This window comes from Schistocerca cancellata, chromosome 4 (assembly GCF_023864275.1).
Source record: "Schistocerca cancellata isolate TAMUIC-IGC-003103 chromosome 4, iqSchCanc2.1, whole genome shotgun sequence".
NCBI classification, from domain to species: domain Eukaryota; kingdom Metazoa; phylum Arthropoda; class Insecta; order Orthoptera; family Acrididae; genus Schistocerca; species Schistocerca cancellata.
Window position 1 is genome coordinate 67,147,671 of NC_064629.1, and position 12,772 is coordinate 67,160,442.

At 44.5% G+C, this 12,772-nt stretch overlaps 1 protein-coding gene across 1 annotated transcript in view; it reads right to left on the reverse strand.

Annotated features, from left to right (window-relative positions):
* Positions 1-12,772, reverse strand: part of LOC126183902 (uncharacterized) — a 463,083-nt gene that overhangs the window by 240,934 nt on the left and 209,377 nt on the right. The gene's annotated exons all lie outside the window — the stretch shown is intronic.

Sequence of the window (12,772 nt, forward strand, 5' to 3'; positions counted from 1 at the left end):
GATTTTACAAAATTTTAGTTCAGTTATTAAAGATGATTTTTTTCAATTGTAATGAAAATTCACAACTTTTTTTTGCAATTTTTTATTTATATATTCAAAAATATACAGTTTTTTGGAAAAAGGCTGTGTTAAATTATGCAGAAGGTACTGTGTAACATTTACTGAAAGTTTGAAACAAATATGTTTGGAAGATCCTTAGAAAACATGTAATTAGTATGAGAAAATAAAAGTTTTGGGAATCGAGCGACAAAGATTGGATTAACTTTTTAGTGCATTCCAGGTCCATAGGATGGATTATCTTCATCCTCTGCAAACTCCTCCTCCAGCATCCTCTTGTTCCTCCTCCTGTTTACTCTTGCTTGTATTTCTAGACTCTTTACAGCCCTGTCTGCAGCCCGAAGGCGTTCCTTGTCTAAAGCAAGCATCGCTCGTACTATGTTAGAACCTATCTTCATTCCCATATTTCTAAATACCTTGCACCTTACAATGTTGCCATCATTGAAAGTCGCAACAGCATCATACACACCAAAGTGAAGTGTTTCTATTCCAACAAATACAGTCTTGGGGATTCTCGACCATATAACACTATTTACACTTTCATTGGGGTTTTGAGTTTACATCTTCATACCCTCTAATTGCTAGTCCTTGACAGCATAGAAACTGCACAGTAGTAAAAATTGTCTCAAGAGCTAAACGGCCTTTCTACAGGGATATTACAAATGATTGAAGCGATTTCATAAATTCACTGTAGCTCCATTCAATGACATATGGTAACGACACACTACAGATACTTAGAAAAACTTTTAAAGTTTTGTTCGGCTGAAGCCGCACTTCAGGTTTCTGCCGCCAGAGCGCTCGAGAGCGCAGTGAGACAAAATGGCGACAGGAGCCGAGAAAGCGTATGTCGTGCTTGAAATGCACTCACATCAGTCCGTCATAACAGTGCAACGACACTTCAGGACGAAGTTCAACAAATATCCACCAACTGATAACTCCATTCGGCAATTGTATGCGCAGTTTAAAGCTTCTGGATGCCTCTGTAAGGGGAAATCAACGGGTCGGCCTGCAGTGAGCGAAGAAACGGTTGAACACGTGCGGGCAAGTTTCACGCGTAGCCCGCGGAAGTCGACGAATAAAGCAAGCAGGGAGCTAAACGTACCACAGCCGACGGTTTGGAAAATCTTACGGAAAAGGCTAAAGCAGAAGACTTACCATTTACAATTGCTACAAGCCCTGACACCCGATGACAAAGTCAAACGCTTTAAATTTTCGGCGCGGTTGCAACAGCTCATGGAAGAGGATGCGTTCAGTGCGAAACTTGTTTTCAGTGATGAAGCAACATTTTTTCTTAATGGTGAAGTGAACAGACACAATGTGCGAATCTGGGTGGTAGAGAATCCTCACTCATTCATGCAGCAAATTCGCAATTCACCAAAAGTTAACGTGTTTTGTGCAATCTCACGGTTTAAAGTTTACGGCCCCTTTTACTTCTGCGAAAAAAACGTTACAGGATACGTGTATCTGGACATGCTGGAAAATTGGCTCATGCCACAACTGGAGACCGACAGCGCCAACTTCATCTTTCCACAGGATGGTGCTCCACCGCACTTCCATCATGATGTTTGGCATTTCTTAAACAGGAGATTGGAAAACCGATGGATCGGTCGTGGTGGAGATCATGATCAGCAATTCATGTCATGGCCTCCACGCTCTCCCGACTTAGCCCCATGCGATTTATTTCTGTGGCGTTATGTGAAAGATTCAGTGTTTAAACCTCCTCTACCAAGAAATGTGCCAGAACTGCGAGCTCGCATCAACGATGCTTTCAAACTCATTGATGGGGACATGCTGCACCGAGTGTGGGAGGAACTTGATTATCGGCTTGATGTCTGCCGAATCACTAAAGGGGCACATATCGAACATTTGTGAATGCCTAAAAAAACTTTTTCAACAGTTCAGGTGCTGCTAAGTCTCTGAAAATAGGTTAGCCACAACACATACTTTATCTCACATCACTAAAATGTACCTGATGAACACGGACGTTAATAATAACACAATTTGACAGCAGTTTAACAGCGCCACAGTGGGTCACGCCCATGTAGAACACATTTCAAAAAAATTTAAAAATAGTTGTAGTCTTCGGAATTGAATAAATTTTATATCTATTAAAAGGTAATAGTCTGCAGATTCAGAAAACGCAAAAAAGTAAAAATTGAACTTTTCATGATTTTGAGCCTTTCCGGAGCCCCTTAAAAGGAAAAGAGTGATGGTAATGAAAGGTTTATTACAGAATGTATTCCAGTTTACTCAATCTCACCAGTACAATGTTGTAGAAGACCGAGGTTGTAGCAATTTATCATCTGTTTTTAAACTGATTTAAATATAGCATGTAGCCTGTTATGTTCTACACAAATAATTAAAGATTTAGGACATAATACACAATGATCATACACACACTGTCGAGATCTTTAAATGTTAGTACACACATCAAAAAAAGTTTTGCGTCATCCCAATTCCCAGAACTCCTCAAGACAGACGTTGACTGTGCATATTGTATCAATATTGTATCACAGACACAGTCCCTTTGACTGTTCAGAGATGTCACTAAACCCGCTCAAAGATGTAAACAACCATGCAAGAGCAGCGCCTATTAGACGGAGGGGGTCCGACAGCCGATGAGTTCCAGTCAATCCCCCAGGAAGGCTAGTATTGTCTGCACTTCAGCCATGCCTAGGCGGTCACTACCGCGGTTCGATCGCGTCCGCATTGTTACTTTGTGTCAGGAAGGGCTCTCAACAAGGGCAGTGTCCAGGCGTCCCGGAGTGAACCAAAGCGATGTTGTTCGGACATGTAGGAGATACAGAGACACAGGAACTGTCGATGACATGCCTCGCTCAGGCCGCCGAAGGGCTACTACTGCAGTGGATGACCGCTACCTACGGATTATCGCTCGGAGGAACCCTGACAGCAACGCCACAGTGTTGACCAATGCTTTTCGTGCAGCCATAGGACGTCGTGTTACGACTCAAACTGCACTCCCAACGTCCATGGCGAGGTCCATCTCTGCAACCACGACACCTTGCAGCGTGGTACAGATAGACCCAACAACATGCCGAATGGACCGCTCAGGATTGGCATCACGTTCTCTTTACCCATGAGTGTCGCATATGCCTCGAGCTAGACAATCGTCGGAGACGTGTTTGGAGGCAACCCAATCAGGCTGAACGCCTTAGACACACTGTCCAGCGAGTGCAGCAAGGTGGAGGTTCTCTGCTGTTTTCGGATGGCATTGTGTGGGGCCGACGCACGAAGCTGGTGGTCATGGAAGGCGCTGTAACGGCTGTACGATACGTGAATGCCATCCTCCGACCGACAGTTCAACGATATCAGCAGCATATTGGCGAGGCATTCGTCTTCATGGACGACAATTCGCACCCCCATCGCGCACATCTTATGGATGTCTTCCTTCAGGATAACGACATCGCTCGTCTAGAGTGGCCAGCATGTTTTCCAGACACAAACCCTATCGGAATGCCTGGGATAGATTGAGAAGGGCTGTTTATGGAAGACGTGACCCATCAACTACCCTGAGGCATACACACCGAATCGCCGTTGAGGAGTGGGACAATCTGGACCTACAGTGCCTTGATGAACTTGTGGACAGTATGTCATGACGAATACAGGCATGCATCAGTGCAAGAGGACGTGCTACTGGGTATTAGAGGTACCGGCGTGTACAGCAATCTGAACCAGCACCTCTGAAGGTCTCGCTATATGATGGTACTCAGTTGATGCGAAACGTTTTTTGACGTGTGTGTTATACAACTTTTTATACTCGGTAATCGCAAGATGCGTTTTAATCCAGGGTTAAAGTGGCAGCCTGAGGAGTTTGAAGTGCCATGGAATTATATGGTCTGTGGCATCCAGAATGCTCCAAAAAGTGGTTTTAGGCTTTAATTTTTTCAAAAGTTTTTTTAGGGGATTTCCCGTTTAGAATCCCTTGTGATGTATGCGCTGTCTATTGAGTCGTTGTCGTCGTGCCCCTCTCCCCTCCCCTCCCGCCCAATAATTTAGCGCTGTTGACTCCCGTGGACGAAGGCTGCTTCTGCTACCACCAAATGATCATCCTTCCTTCTTCCATTCCCGAATGACGAGTGGGAAGAGAGATTGTCGGTCTGTATTAGCTCGCATTTCTCAAATTTCCTGGTTGTGATCATTTCGCGAAACGTAAATGGGATGAAGTAATATGTTGTCCGACTCTTCCCGGAATGTACTCTGGTGAAATTTAATAGCAAAGCTCTCCGTGACTCACGACATCTCCCTCGTAGTGTCTACCACTGAAGTTTGTTGAGCACTCCAGTAACGCTCTCGTGTGGACTAAACGATCCCAAGACGAAACGCTCCGCCCTGCGTTGGATTTTATCTATCTCTTCTATCAGTTCTACCTGACAAGGGTTCCAGACTGATGAACAATACTCAAGGACCAGTCAAACAAACGCCATTTAGGACGCTTCTTTAGTGGATGAATTATGTTTCATTAAGATTCTTCCTAGGAATCGTAGAATCGTACCCTGGCATGTGCTTTTCCTACTATTTGTTTTATGTGGTCGTTACAATGAAGGTAATTGTGGATAGATACTCTTATATACTTTATGGCAGTTGCTGTTTCCTGCAATTTGTCATCAGTAATGTAGGTACACAGTAGTGGATTTCTTTTGTTATGTATGTGCAATATGTTACATTTATTTACATCCAGGGTCAACTGGGTCCCTGCACCATTCATAAACTTTCTCTGGGTCCTGGTGCAAATCGTTACTGTCTTCTGACATTGCTATCTTCTTATAGACAAATCCATCACCTGTGGACAGCTTTAAAAAACTCCGATGCATTATGCTAGATCATCTACACTGATCAGCCAGAGCATTATGACCACCGATCTACTATTTATATAAAGCGGCTCAGGCGATAGCAGCGTCACCCGACTAGAGATTACAGCCAGTCAGACACACGCACGGTGCACGTATTACCAGTGAGCGTGCTGTCCGTGTGTAGAATGGGGAAAGGCGCGCTTGATCTATCTGAGTTTGACCGAGGTCAGATTGTGATGGCCCAGAGGCTCGGCACATGCATTTCGGGAACTGCACGACGGTCAGATTGTGATGGCCCAGAGACTCGGCACATGCATTTCGGGAACTGCACGACTTGTCGGGTGTTCGACGAGTGCTGTGGTGTCATAAACACGTGGCGAAACCGACGTGAAACCACGTCCAGACTTCGTGGGTTTGGGCAGCCACCCCTCGTTACAGATATCGGACGTTGTAAGCTGGGCATACTGGTAAAACAGGACAGGCGGCGAACTGTGGCGGTACTAACACCAGACTTTAACGCTGGGCACAGTACAGGCACAGTGACCGAACACTCGTAAGATGGACCTCCGCATCCGATATCAACAACTACAACTGAAATGGGCACTGGACGTTGGTGTAGTGGCAGGGTGTTGCGTGTTCTGATGAGTCGAGATACCTTCTTCATCGTGCCGATGGGAGGGCGCGAATCCGTCGTCTTCCAGGGGAACAGCTCCTAGACACATATGTTGTGGGACGGAGACGAGCAGGCGGTGGCTCCATTATGCTCTGGGCATTCATATGGGCATCCGTGTGTCCAGTGGAGCTCGTGGAAGGCACCATGACGGCCAAGGATTATCGTACACTGGTTGCAGACCACGTTCACCCCTTCATGACGATCATGTTTCCCGACGGCAGTAGCATTTTTCAACAAGATAATTCGCCAAGAATGTGACAGAGTAGTTCGAGGAACACAGGCGAGTTCCAGTTGATGTACTGGCCGCTTAACTCGCCAGATCCAAACCCGATCGAACACATCTGAGATGTGACTGAACATAGCGTCAGAGCTCATCGCCCCCCTCTCCCGAATTTACGGGAATTGGTGACTTTAGTGTGCCGATGTGGTGCCAACGCCCTCTAATGATCTACTAAGGCATCACTGATTCGATGCCACGACGAGTCACCGCTGTTATCCGTGCCAAAGAGTTATTAGGCTGGTGATCATAATGTTCTGTTTGATTAGTGTATACACTTTGTAAACAGTCACGGTCCTATCACACTTCCTTGGGGTACTCCCGAAATTACCATTCTGTTGCATATTCACCCATGCTTCTTCCTAACCCGACTTACTCATCGATTGTAAATTTGTCGATGTTGTTCCGTTAAGAGTGACGTGTTCAGTTCTGCCTGCAAGGAAGTATTGAATGCATTCGCAGATATGGTCTGATACTCGGTAAGCTTGTACTTTTTTTTCAGTAAGCGGCAGTGTGGGAGAATATTAAATGCCTTCGGAAAACACCGAAAAAATGTTGTGAGACAGTATACCAATAAATAAAATGTAACAGTGGGAACTTCTCAACTACTGTGTGGAATTACTGTATAGAGTAGAAGATGTGTACGAAAAGGAAACCTTTAACTTAGATTTGAAGATTTCTGGTTTATCACATTTTTAAAACCATAGTTCTTCCTGTAATACGCTAATGTTATCTGCAGGTCTGACATTCAACTGTCAGTTGATGATAGACTGATAATCCGAAATCCGATTTCTTATTAAATAAAGGTTGTTTTAGAATGTTACGAAAACCATTATTTTTCCTTATGATACTGCAGTTCATGTACTGAAAGGAATTGCGCATAACGAGTTGTGTGACAGCTCCGTCCGCTCCGCATGACGCGAAGCGCAGAACACTTGCTTAAACGGTCGGGAAGTGAGTCAGACGCAGATGGAATTCCCAGTGCCAATATGTCAACCTTGGCATGTCACACCGCGGCTTCTATACTAACGTAAGCTGCAGGGTCCCGCATAAACGACTGGACTTGACAAAAGAAGGTCACCACTCTTCTCCGGATCATAATCAAATAAGTCTAGTGTTCCACCGTCCTTCAAAATGAGGTCCATTTCCGTTAAAAAATTCCGAGCGTAATATTGGAATTGCATCAGAGGCTACATGGAGAAACATGGTTCACTGGCAAAACACTGCACCCTTTGTCAGCATGACTGATGTTCGAATTCCGGTCCGGCAGTTGAACATAATCGTAATTTGCTTATATAATTGTAGGAGAACCGCTGGATGGATGATCTGAACACTTTCTTCCGTTGCCGACTTTGTAAGTTCTACTGATGTCGGAACTTGCGCTATGAAGCAGAATGGTCTGAGAGGGTTTAACGTCTCGTCGATACTGGGCTGAGTAAAGACGAGCTCCTAGCTGAATTGCACATCAAAATGAGGGAGTAAACTCTGATATTGAAGGAACCATATAGAGAATGATGAAAACGTAAATGTACATGGCCAGACGAGGACTGGAACACCTCTGGTCTCGAATACTAATCCACTGTGTTCACCCGGTCTCTAAGCGGGAATAGTCCCTACAGATGGAATTTTCGAGAAAGTTATATGACACAGAATTTATGAACCGCATATAGTAATTACAATTTCCAGATCTTAATAATCATAAAATGAGGAGGATAATGAAACCTCTTACTGTATATCAGAAAAATTGTGTCGTTTGTATTAGACATGATTCGAGTTAGACTTTATGAAGTTGGATTCATACATACGATAAACGAAAAATGGCTAAACGACATATTGTGCCAATATCTATGTTGCTTTAGCTTTCAGAGGGCTTTTGGAAACTAAATCATCGGGTAGCAGTTCATCGTCTCAAAGTAGCTTGTAGAAAGAACCCTACAGCTACAGTTAAAGAATGCCTCAACTGCGGAAAAGATACTCAAATCTGACAACAGGAAAACAGCGGCGTTCTTCACTCTAAATTAAAACAAGCACTAAACATTTCCTTTGTTGGCAATCCAAAACAATGTGATATCATTCTGCAAAAGTGGACAAATGGTTTATAGAGGGATGTTAACCGCTTTCTGTTAATTATTTGTATCCCTTTGTCGATCTGATCATACAACTCTCTCTCACAATTCCACCAAACTCTTGAGGTTTGACACTAGTTAATAGATGGGTTTGTAGCTCGTATTCATAATTTATTGTCCAAAGAATTACAGATCTCATGTCGGACATTAAATATTCAAACCATGTGCGATAAAGAACGAACTGACACTACATTCACGAGATAAGCTTTCACTTTAGAAGGTCTAATCGAATAATGTGTGAAATGTTTTCTTCTGAAATATATGTGAAATTATGTGTTTATTTGAAATAGTAGGTTTCGTGCGAACTGTTCATGAAGAAAGAGAGAGAAGAGATTGAATATAAATGAAATTCAATCTAAGAAACAAATGATTCAAGCAATATATTCTCTCGAGACTTGTACACCTGGAAGAAGGTTCTCACTGCCCGCGATGATGAGACAAAATGAATAAAGATTGTGCAGATAGTTTTTTCTAACCAAATAAACAATTATTTTGAGAGATTTCAGCTTAACCACCTCAGATAAGTAAAAATTCTGTCTCTGTAACGCAATGCACCAGAAAAACGTCATCAATATTTCAGGATAAAATACATTGTAAAGTTGATACTTATTTCTTAATCGGTTTTGCTGAGCAAAATATTTATACTCGATATGATCATCACATAAATTTCAGTGTCCGAAGTCCAGAAAAAGTTTGTTTATCTCTAAAATGAAATCACGTTGCTGATACGCGATAATTATAATAGAAATAATTTTTCATTATTGAATATGGAACTACGTTTGGCAAGTGTTTAATGTTGAAACTTATAAGATTTTCCGTATTGCAAGACATATGGAAAGAAGTTCATCAACAAAAAGTCAGAAATGATCCATAGTAGCAATTTTTCACCAAAAGTTATGATCACGATAGTGAAAACAAATAAAGACTAAACAGTGGCTTCGTTGTTCTCAGACTAAGTTTTAATGTTCATCATCAATACAACACTGTAATGTAGCACGAAATTCGTTTTCAAGAAAACTATCGCGTATTTTTTCATCCGAAAACACTAACATAATTTTTTCCAAAGGCAGAGAAACATTTTTTGCATAAATTTTCACCGTGTTGATCGTAAGCTGCAGAAAGTAATCTTCTTGGCAGCAGTTTGTAATGGAATTAGTTTGAAGTGCTTCAAACTGAAGTCTGTCGAAACAATGTATTCCTCTACCACAAGTCTTCGGATATTCATTTGGTTCGTTCCTTCTGCGATATTTCCACTGTACATGACTGCTGGCAGCGATGCTCACGAGAAAGTACGATCGCAAGACCGTCCTCCGGCCTGCCACGTGGCACTAATGAGGAGGAAGACCATCGTGATCGGCTTGTACACTCCTGGAAATGGAAAAAAGAACACATTGACACCGGTGTGTCAGACCCACCATACTTGCTCCGGACACTGCGAGAGGGCTGTACAAGCAATGATCACACGCACGGCACAGCGGACACACCAGGAACCGCGGTGTTGGCCGTCGAATGGCGCTAGCAGCGCAGCATTTGTGCACCGCCGCCGTCAGTGTCAGCCAGTTTGCCGTGGCATACGGAGCTCCATCGCAGTCTTTAACACTGGTAGCATGCCGCGACAGCGTGGACGTGAACCGTACGTGCAGTTGACGGACTTTGAGCGAGGGCGTATAGTGGGCATGCGGGAGGCCGGGTGGACGTACCGCCGAATTGCTCAACACGTGGGGCGTGAGGTCTCCACAGTACATCGATGTTGTCGCCAGTGGTCGGCGGAAGGTGCACGTGCCCGTCGACCTGGGACCGGACCGCAGCGACGCACGGATGCACGCCAAGATCGTAGGATCCTACGCAGTGCCGTAGGGGACCGCACCGCCACTTCCCAGCAAATTAGGGACACTGTTGCTCCTGGGGTATCGGCGAGGACCATTCGCAACCGTCTCCATGAAGCTGGGCTACGGTCCCGCACACCGTTAGGCCGTCTTCCGCTCACGCCCCAACATCGTGCAGCCCGCCTCCAGTGGTGTCGCGACAGGCGTGAATGGAGGGACGAATGGAGACGTGTCGTCTTCACCGATGAGAGTCGCTTCTGCCTTGGTGCCAATGATGGTCGTATGCGTGTTTGGCGCCGTGCAGGTGAGCGCCACAATCAGGACTGCATACGACCGAGGCACACAGGGCCAACACCCGGCATCATGGTGTGGGGAGTGATCTCCTACACTGGCCGTACACCACTGGTGATCGTCGAGGGGACACTGAATAGTGCACGGTACATCCAAACCGTCATCGAACCCATCGTTCTACCATTCCTAGACCGGCAAGGGAACTTGCTGTTCCAACAGGACAATGCACGTCCGCATGTATCCCGTGCCACCCAACGTGCTCTAGAAGGTGTAAGTCAACTACCCTGGCCAGCAAGATCTCCGGATCTGTCCCCCATTGAGCATGTTTGGGACTGGATGAAGCGTCGTCTCACGCGGTCTGCACGTCCAGCACGAACGCTGGTCCAACTGAGGCGCCAGGTGGAAATGGCATGGCAAGCCGTTCCACAGGACTACATCCAGCATCTCTACGATCGTCTCCATGGGAGAATAGCAGCCTGCATTGCTGCGAAAGGTGGATATACACTGTACTAGTGCCGACATTGTGCATGCTCTGTTGCCTGTGTCTATGTGCCTGTGGTTCTGTCAGTGTGATCATGTGATGTATCTGACCCCAGGAATGTGTCAATAAAGTTTCCCCTTCCTGGGACAATGAATTCACGGTGTTCTTATTTCAATTTCCAGGAGTGTAGCTCTGGCGCATCGTACTGCATCTGCAGCAGCAGTCTGAGAAGCAGTTGGCACCACAGTGACACAACGAACTGTTACAAATCGGCTACTTGAAGGACAGCGCCGAGCCAGACTCCTTGTAGCATGCATTCCACTGACCCCAAACAACCACCATTTGCTACTTCACTGGTGTCTCGCGAAAGCTCATTGGAGGACAGGGTGGAGGTCTGTCGTGTTTTACGATGAAAGCTGGTTTTGTCTCATGCCATTGGTGGCCGTGTGTTGGTTAGAAGGAGGAATTGCAACCAATCGGCCTGCGTGCTAGACACGCTGGACCTACACCTAGATTTACGGTGTGGTGTGCGATTTCGTATTACAGCAGGGGCACTCTTGTGATTATCTTACGCACCCTGATTGAAAATTTGTACGTCAGTCTGGTGTCTCGACATGTTATGCTTCCATTCACGAACAGCATTCCACGGGGTGTTTTTCAACTGGATAACGCTCGCTCACATACCGCTGTTGTAACCGAACATGCTCTACAGAGTGTCGACGTGTTGCGTTGGCCAGATCGATGGCCAGATCTGTCTCTAATCGAGCGCATATGGGACATCATAGGACGACTACTCCGGTGTCATTCACAAACAGCATTAACTGTTCCTGTATTTGTCGACGAAATGCAACAGGCATGGAACTCTAGAAATCCATCCCACAAATTGACATCCGGCACTTGTAAAACACAATGCATGCACATTTATAAGCTTGCATTCAACATTCTGGCGGTTGCACTAGCTATTAATGTATCAGCATTTCACATTTGCAATGGCTTATGTCGCGCTTACATTTAACCTGTGATGTTGCTATGTCAATCACCTAAATATGTTACCTAGGCAAACTTATTCCCGAAATTACATTACTCCACATTAACTAGTTTCGTAGTGGCGATTTTTTTTCTGACAGTGTACTAACTTGTAACCTAATCACAAGAATGTTAACACCTATGTATTACATACAGTGAGGAATACAAAATAAACATTTAGCTACATGTAGTTAAGTGTAAATCGTGTAAACTGTACAACAATGATGAAATACATGGGGTTTTATTTACGTATATTATATTCATTACTGTACGTGATACGTAGTTGCGCCGGCCGCTGTGGCCGAGCGGTTCTAGGCGCTTCAGTCTGGAACCGCGCGACCGCTACGGTCACAGGTTCGAATCCTGCCTCGGGCATGGACGTGTGTGATGTCCGTAGGTTAGTTAGGTTTAAGTAGTTCTAAGTTCTAGGGGACTCATGACCTCAGATGTTATAGTGCTCAGAGCCATTTGAACCATTTTACGTAGTTACGGACACTCCTGCACTGAGGTTTATTTAGCTAAGACCCTGTAGCAAACGGTATGTGTACTGTATTTCGGGAATGAAGCGTATGACCATCACCGTTCCTTACCCTACGAACAGAGAGCTGTATTAAATGCACGACATCTGTGAGATATACATTATCGATAAAAACCACTAAAGTAGTAAAGTCCTTGATAATCTCTTTGCAATATGTTGGGATAGCTTTTTTGTACTTCAGTCTGCATGTGGACATATCACGAACATGAATTTGACGTGGATAATATGTGGATTCTCAGTGATTGTTTGTTTAGTGCGTAGTTACATTAAATTGTAAAAGTTTTGTCACAATTTGATACAGATCACGTTAATATCTATATGTGAGCTGCTGAACTGATTTGCTTGATTTGCGTGCTACACGTACTGCGATATGTCACATAGAGGTTATCCGGATGTAAGTTCTAGGTTGTGCTCTATGTTGTATCGACAACAGGCGATGAAAGAAATTGCCGTCCTATTATTAGACTAATTTGTCGTTTTAGAATGTATTGTCTTGATCCTTAGGACAGTATCGGTCTCATTTTATTCCAAGTAGATTCACTCTTGTGACTACACCAACTACCAACAAGGAGCAGAGATTTCCGACACATATTTTCCCCAAAAGATGATTTCAGAACTTCGTTTAATCATCTCGCCGCTCAAAAAGATTGTGCAGTCCTTAGCACA